Raw genomic sequence first — 7,706 nt, 5'->3', positions numbered from 1 at the left:
CAGATTGTTGCTTCTTTCTGGTGTTTAATGCCAGTCTGGTGCTTGTTTCTGGCGTTTACTGCCCAGAATGGTGCCAGACTGGGCGTTAAACGCCCATTCTGCTACCCTTATTGGCGTTTAAACACCAGTAAGTTTCTCCTCAAGGGTGTGCTATTTTTAATGCTGTTTTTTATTTTTCTTTAATTTTTGCAGTTGTTTTTGTGACTCCACATAATCATCAACCTAAAAAAAGGAAAATAACATAGATAAATAAAATTGGGTTGCCTCCCAATAAGCGCTTCTTTAATGTCAATAGCTTGACAGTGAGCTTTCATGGAGCTTTACAGATGTTAAAAGCATTGTTGGGACCTCCCAACACCAAACTTAGAGTTTGAATGTGGGGGTTCAACACCAAACTTAGAGTTTAGTTGTGGCCTTCCAACACCAAACTTAGAGTTTGAATGTGGGGGTTCAACACCAAACTTAGAGTTTGATTGTGGGGGCTTTGTTTGACTCTGTATTGAGAGAAGCTTTTCTTGCTTCCTCTCCATGGTTACAGAGGGATATCCTTGAGTTTTAAACACAAGGTAGTCCTCATTCAATTGAAAGATCAACTCTCCTCTATCCACATCAATCATAGCTTTTGCTGTGGCTAGGAAGGGTCTTCCAAGGATAATGGATTCATCCTCATCCTTCCCAGTGTCTAGGATTATGAAATCAGCAGGGATGTAAAGGCCTTTGACCTTTACTAGCACGTCATCTACCTGTCCATAAGCCTTTTTCATGGATTTGTCTACCATTTTTGATGAGAATTTGCCAGCCTGTACCTCAAAGATTTCCAGTTTCTCCATTACAAAGAGTGGCATTAAGTTTATGCCTGACCCCAAGTCACGTAGAGCCTTCTCAAAGGTCATGGTGCCTACGGTATAGGGAATTAAGAATTTACCAGGATCCTGTTTCTTTTGAGGTAAAGTGTGCTGAACCCAGGTATTCAGTTTATTAATGAGCAATGGAGGCTCATCCTCCTAAGTCTCATTACCAAATAGCTTGGCATTCAACTTCATGATTGCTCCTAAATACTAGGCAACTTGCCCTTCAATAATGTCTTCATCTTCTTCAGAAGATGAATAGTCATCAGAGCTCATGAATGGCAAAAGAAGGTTCAATGGAATCTATATGGTCTCTAGGTGAGCATCAGATTCTTTAGGTTCCTCAATTGGGAACTCCTTTTTGTCCAGAGGACATCCCACGAGGTCTTCCTCACTGGGATTCACATCCTCCTCCTCCTCTCTAGGTTCGGCCAAGTTACTCATAATCATGCCCTTGCACTCTCTTTTGGGATTCTCTTCTGTATTGCATGGGAGAGTACTAGGAGGAGTTTCAGTGACTCTTTTACTCAGCTGGCCAACTTGTGCCTCCAAATTTCAAATAGAGGACCTTGTTTCATTCATGAAACTTAGAGTGGCCTTAGATAGATCAGAGACTATGTTTGTTAAACTAAAGGGGCTCTGCTCAGAATTTTTGGTCTGTTACTGAGAGGATGATGGAAAAGGCTTGCTACTGCTAAACCTGTTTCTTCCACCATTATTAAAGCCTTTTTGAGGCTTTTGTTGATCCTTCCATGAGAAATTTGGATGATTTCTCCATGAGGGATTATAGGTGTTTCCATAGGCTTCACCCATGTAATTCACCTCTGCCATTGCAGGGTTCTCAAGATCATAGGCTTCTTCTTCAGAAGATGCTTCTTTAGTACTGTTGGATGCATTTTGCAATCCATTCAGACTCTGAGAAATCATATTGACTTGCTATGTCAACATTTGTTCTGAGCCAATATGACATTCAGAGCATCAATTTCAAGAACTTCATTCCTCTGAGGCGTTCCATTACTGGTGCACGAAATTGTGATCATCAATGGCGCCATTAACATGGTACGCTCAATTGCAATCTCAACTTTTTATCACAACTTCGCACAACTAACCAGCAAGTGTACTGGGTCGTCCAAGTAATAAACCTTAAGCGAGTAAGGGTCGATCCCACAGAGATTGTTGGTATGAAGCAAGCTATGGTCACCTTGTAAATCTCAGTCAGGCGAATTCAAATGGTTATAGATGATTTATGAATAAAGCATAAAATAAAGATAGAGATACTTATATAATTCATTGGTGAGAATTTTAGATAAGCGTATGGAGATCCTTTGTCCCTTCCATTTCTTTGCTTTCCTACTGTCTTCATCCAATCCTTCTTACTCCTTTCCATGGTAAGCTGCATGTTGGGCATCACCATTGTCAATGGCTACAGTCCCGTCCTCTCAGTGAAAATGTTCAACGCGTTCTGTCATAGCACGGCTATTCAGCTGTCGGTTCTCGATCATGTCGGAATAGAATCCAGTGATTCTTTTGCGTCTGTCACTAACGCCCCACAATCGCGAGTTTGAAGCTCGTCACAGTCATTCAATCCTTGAATCCTACTCAGAATACCACAGACAAGGTTTAGACCTTCCGGATTCTCTTGAATGCCGCCATCAGTTCTAGCTTATACCACGAAGATTCCGGTTAAAGAATCCAAGAGATATCCACCCAATCTAAGGTAGAACGGAGGTGATTGACAGTCACACGTTCATAGGTGAGAATGATGATGAGTGTCACGGATCATCACATTCATCAAGTTGAGGAACAAGTGATATCTTAGAAGAGGAATATGCTGAATTGAATAGAAGAACAATAGTAACTGCATTAATACTCGAGGTACAGCAGAGCTCCACAACTTAATCTATGGTGTGTAGAAACTCCACCGTTGAAAATACATAAGAACAAGGTCTAGGCATGGCCAAGAGGCCAGCCTCCCAAAGAGGGTTCAATCATATAAACATGATCAAAAGATGTAAATACAATAGCAAAAGGTCCTACTTATTGAGAACTAGTAGCTAGGGTTTACAGAAATGAGTAAATGACATAAAAATCCACTTCCGGGCCCACTTGGTGTGTGCTTGGGCTGAGCATTGAAGCATTTTCGTGTAGAGACTCTTCTTGGAGTTAAACGCCAGCTTTGGTGCCAGTTTGGGCGTTTAACTCCCATTCTTGTGCCAGTTCCGGCGTTTAACGCCGGGTAGTTTTAAGCTTATTTGGAACGCCGGTTTGGGCCATCAAATCTTGGGCAAAGTATGAACTATTATACATTTCTGGAAAGCCCAGGATGTCTACTTTCCAAGGCAGTTGAGAGCACGCCAATTGGGGTTCTGTAGCTCCATAAAATTCACTTCGAGTACAGGGAGGTCAGAATCCAACAGCATCTGCAGTCCTTTTCAGCCTCTGAATCAGATTTTTGCTTAGGTCCCTCAATTTCAGCCAGAAAATACCTGAAATCACAGAAAAACACAAACTCATAGTAAAGTTCAGAAAAGTGAATTTTAACTAAAAACTAATAAAAATATAATAAAAACTAACTAAAACATACTAAAAACAATGCCAAAAAGCGTATAAATTATCTGCTCATCACAACACCAAACTTAAATTGTTGCTTGTCCCCAAGAAACTGGAGATCAAATAAGATAAAAAGAAGAGAATATGCAATGAATTCCCAAAACATCTATGAAGATCAGTATTAATTAGATGAGTGGGGCTTTTAGCTTTTTGCCTCTGAACAGTTTTGGCATCTCACTCTATCCTTTGAAATTCAGAATGATTGGCTTCTCTAGGAACTCAGAATCCAGATAGTGTTATTGATTCTCCTAGTTAAGTATAATGATTCTTGAACATAGCTACTTTATGAGTCTTGGCCGTGGCCCAAAGCACTCTGTCTTCTAGTATTACCACCGGATACATACATGCCACAGACACATAACTGGGTGAACCTTTTCAGATTGTGACTCAGCTTTGCTAGAGTCCCCAATTAGAGGTGTCCAGGGTTCTTAAGCACACTCTTTTTGCCTTGGATGACAACTTTATTTTTTTCTTTTTCTTCTTTTTTCGTTTTTTTTTACTAATTCAATGCTTTTTCTTGCTTCAAGAATCATTTTTATGATTTTTCAAATCCTCAGTAACATGTCTCCTTTTTCATCATTCTTTCAAGAGCCAACATTCATGAACAACAAATTCAAAAGACATATACACTATTCAAGCATACATTCAGAAGTCAAAGTATTGCCACCACATCAAAGTAATTAATCTGTTACAAAATTCAAAATTCATGCAATTCTTCTCTTTTCCAATTAAGAACATTTTTCATTTAAGAAAGGTGAGGGATTCATAGGACATTCATAACTTTAAGGCAAAGAAACTAAGACACTAATGATCATAAGACACAAACATAGATAAACATAAGCATGAAAATTTGAAAAACAGGAAATTAAAGAACAAGGAGATTAAAGAACGGGTCCACCTTAGTGATGGCGGCTTGTTCTTCCTCTTGAAGATCTTATGGAGTGCTTGAGCTCCTCAATGCCTTTGTTGCTCCTCTCTCATGACTCTTTGATCTTCTCTAATTTCATGGAGGAGAATGGAATGTTCTTGGAGCTCCACCTTTAGTTGTCCCATGTTGGAACTCAATTCTCCTAGGGAGGTATTGATTTGCTCCCAATAGTTTTGTGGAGGAAAGTGCATCCCTTCGGGTATCTCAGGGATTTCATGGTGAGTGGGATCTCTTGTTTGCTTCATCCTCTTCTTAGTGATGGGCTTGTCTTCATCAACGAGGATGTCTCCCTCTATGTCAATTCCAACTGAATAACAGAGGTGACAAATGAGATGAGGGAAAGCTGACCTTGCCAAGGTAGAGGACTTGTTCGCCACCTTATAAAGTTCTTGGGATATAACCTCATGAACTTCTACTTCCTCTCCAATCATGATGCTATGAATCATGATAGCCCGGTCTATAGTAACTTCAGACCGGTTGCTAGTGGGAATGATTGAGCATTGGATAAACTCCAACCATCCTCTAGCCACGGGCTTGAGGTCATGCCTTCTCAGTTGAACCGGCTTCCCTCTTGAATCTCTCTTCCATTGAGCGTCCTCTTCACAAATGTCTCTGAGGACTTGGTCCAACCTTTGATCAAAGTTGACCCTTCTTGTGTAAGGGTGTTCATCTCCTTGCATCATGGGCATGTTGAATGCCAACCTTACATTTTTCGGACTAAAATCTAAGCATTTCCCCCGAACCATTGTAAGCCAATTCTTTGGGTCCGGGTTCACACTTTGATCATGGTTCTTGGTGATCCATGCATTGGCATAGAACTCTTGAACCATTGAGATTCCAACTTGTTGAATGGGGTTGGTAAGAACTTCCCAACCTCTTCTTCGAATCTCATGTTGGATCTCCGGATATTCACTCTTTTTGAGTTTGAAAGGGACCTCGGGGATCACCTTCTTCATGGCCACAACTTCATAGAAGTGGTCTTGATGCACCCTTGAGATGAATCTCTCCATCTCCCATGACTCGAAGGTGGAAGCTTTTGCCTTCCCTTTCCTCTTTCTAGAGGTTTCTCCAGCCTTAGATGGCATAAATGGTTATGGAAAAACAAATAGCAATGCTTTTACCACACCGAACTTAGAAGGTTTGCTCGTCCTCGAGCAAAAGAAGAAAGAAGAGAGTAGAAAAAGAAGAAATAGAGGAGATGGAGGTGGCTTTGTGGTTTGGCCAAGGGGGGAGAAGTAGTGTTTTGGTTGTGTGAAAATGAAGGAGTGAAGATGGGTTTATATAGCAGTGGAGATGTGGTGTATGGTTCGGCCATTATGGGTGGGTTTGGGAGGGAAAGTGGTTTGAATTTGAATGGTGAGGTAGGTGTGGTTTTATGAAGGATAGATGTGAGTGGTGAAGAGAATAGTGGGATTTGATAGGTGAGGGGTTTTTGGGGAAGAGGTGCTGAGGTGATTGGTGAATGGGTGAAGAAGAGAGAGAGTGGTGGGGAAGGTGGGGATCCTGTGGGGTCCACAGATCCTGAGGTGTCAAGGAAATTTCATCCCTGCACCAAGTGGCGAGCAAAAATGCTCTTTATGCCAATTCTGGCATTAAACGCGGGGCTGGTGCCCATTTTTGGCATTTAACGCCAGCTTCTTGCCCTTTCCTGGCGTTTAACGCCAGTCTGGTGCCCCTTTTAGGCGTTAAACGCCCAGAATGGTGCCAGACTGGGCGTTAAACGTCCATTTGCTGCCCTTACTGGCGTTTGAACGCCGGCAAGTTTTTCCTCCAATGTGTGCTATTTTTCTTTCTGTTTTTCATGCTGTTTTTGCTTTTTCAATTGATTTTGTGACTTCCCATGATCATCAACCTACAGAAAACATAAAATAACAAAGGAAATTAGATAAATATAACATTGGGTTGCCTCCCAACAAGTGCTTCTTTAATGTCAGTAGCTTGACAGTGGGCTCTGATGGAGCTTCACAGATACTCAGATCCATGTTGGAACCTCCCAACACCAAACTTAAAGTTTGAATGTGGGGGTTCAACACCAAACTTAGAATTTGGTTGTGGCCTTCCAACACCAAACTTAGAGTTTGACTGTGGGGGCTCTGTTTGACTCTATTTTGAGAGAAGCTCTTCATGCTTCCTCTCCATGGTTGCAGAGGGATATCCTTGAGCCTTAAACACAATGGATTCTTCATTCACTTGAATGATCAATTCTCCTCTGTCAACATCAATCACAGCCTTTGCTGTGGCTAGGAAGGGTCTGCCAAGGATGATGGATTCATCCATGCACTTCCTAGTCTCTAGGACTATGAAATCAACATGGATGTAATGGTCTTTAAATTTTACCAGAACATCCTCTACAAGTCCATAAGCTTGTTTTCTTGAATTGTCTGCCATGTCTAGTGAGATTCTTGCAGCTTGTACCTCAAAGATCCCTAGCTTCTCCATTACAGAGAGAGGCATGAAGATTATGCTTGACCCTAGGTCACACAGAGCCTTCTTGAAGGTCATGGTGCCTATTGTACGAGGTATTGAGAACTTCCTAGGGTCCTGTCTCTTTTGAGGTAATTTCTGCCTAGACAAGTCAGCCAGTTCTTTGGTGAGCAAAGGGGTTTCATCCTCCCAAGTCTCATTACCAAATAACTTGTCATTTAGCTTCATGATTGCTCCAAGGTACTTAGCAACTTGCTCTTCGTTGACATCTTCATCCTCTTCAGAGGAAGAATACTCATCAGAGCTCATGAATGGCAGAAGTAAATCCAATGGAATCTCTATGGTCTCAGTGTGAGCCTCAGATTCCCATGGTCCCTCATTAGGGAACTCATTAGAGGCTAGTGGACGTCCATTGAGGCCTTCCTCAGTGGTGATCTGATGATTGGATTTTTGACGGTTTAGAATTTCTCAAATAAAATCTCGTCGAAGTATAGTTTCTAAACCAAGCAATAATCCTTTCATACAAAAAGTTGTTTGTCACTAAAACAAACCCCTAAATTTATAAACCGAAGTATTCAAACCTCGGGTCGTTCTCCCTAGGAATTGTAATGAAGTGTCTTGTTATTGGTTTGAGTTGTTTTGGGGTTTTGGATAAGAGACATGAAAGTAAATGGTAATGAAAATAAACTAACAACTATAAAAGGCTCTTGGCAAGGTATGAAAATTAGAAGTCCTATCCTAGTTATCCTTTTCAATTGTGATGAGAATTGTTTATTACTACCACTTAGTTAACCTCTAACCATGAAGGAAAGTCAAGTGGATGAATCAATTTGATTCCTCAAGTCCTAATCAACTCCTAAAGGAAAGACTAGCTTTAGAGGCATTCAAATCAATTA

This window comes from Arachis duranensis, chromosome 4 (assembly GCF_000817695.3).
Source record: "Arachis duranensis cultivar V14167 chromosome 4, aradu.V14167.gnm2.J7QH, whole genome shotgun sequence".
In the NCBI taxonomy this organism is placed as follows: domain Eukaryota; kingdom Viridiplantae; phylum Streptophyta; class Magnoliopsida; order Fabales; family Fabaceae; genus Arachis; species Arachis duranensis.
The sequence above is the reverse complement of the archived record's forward strand: the minus strand, read 5'-3'. Positions refer to the sequence as shown.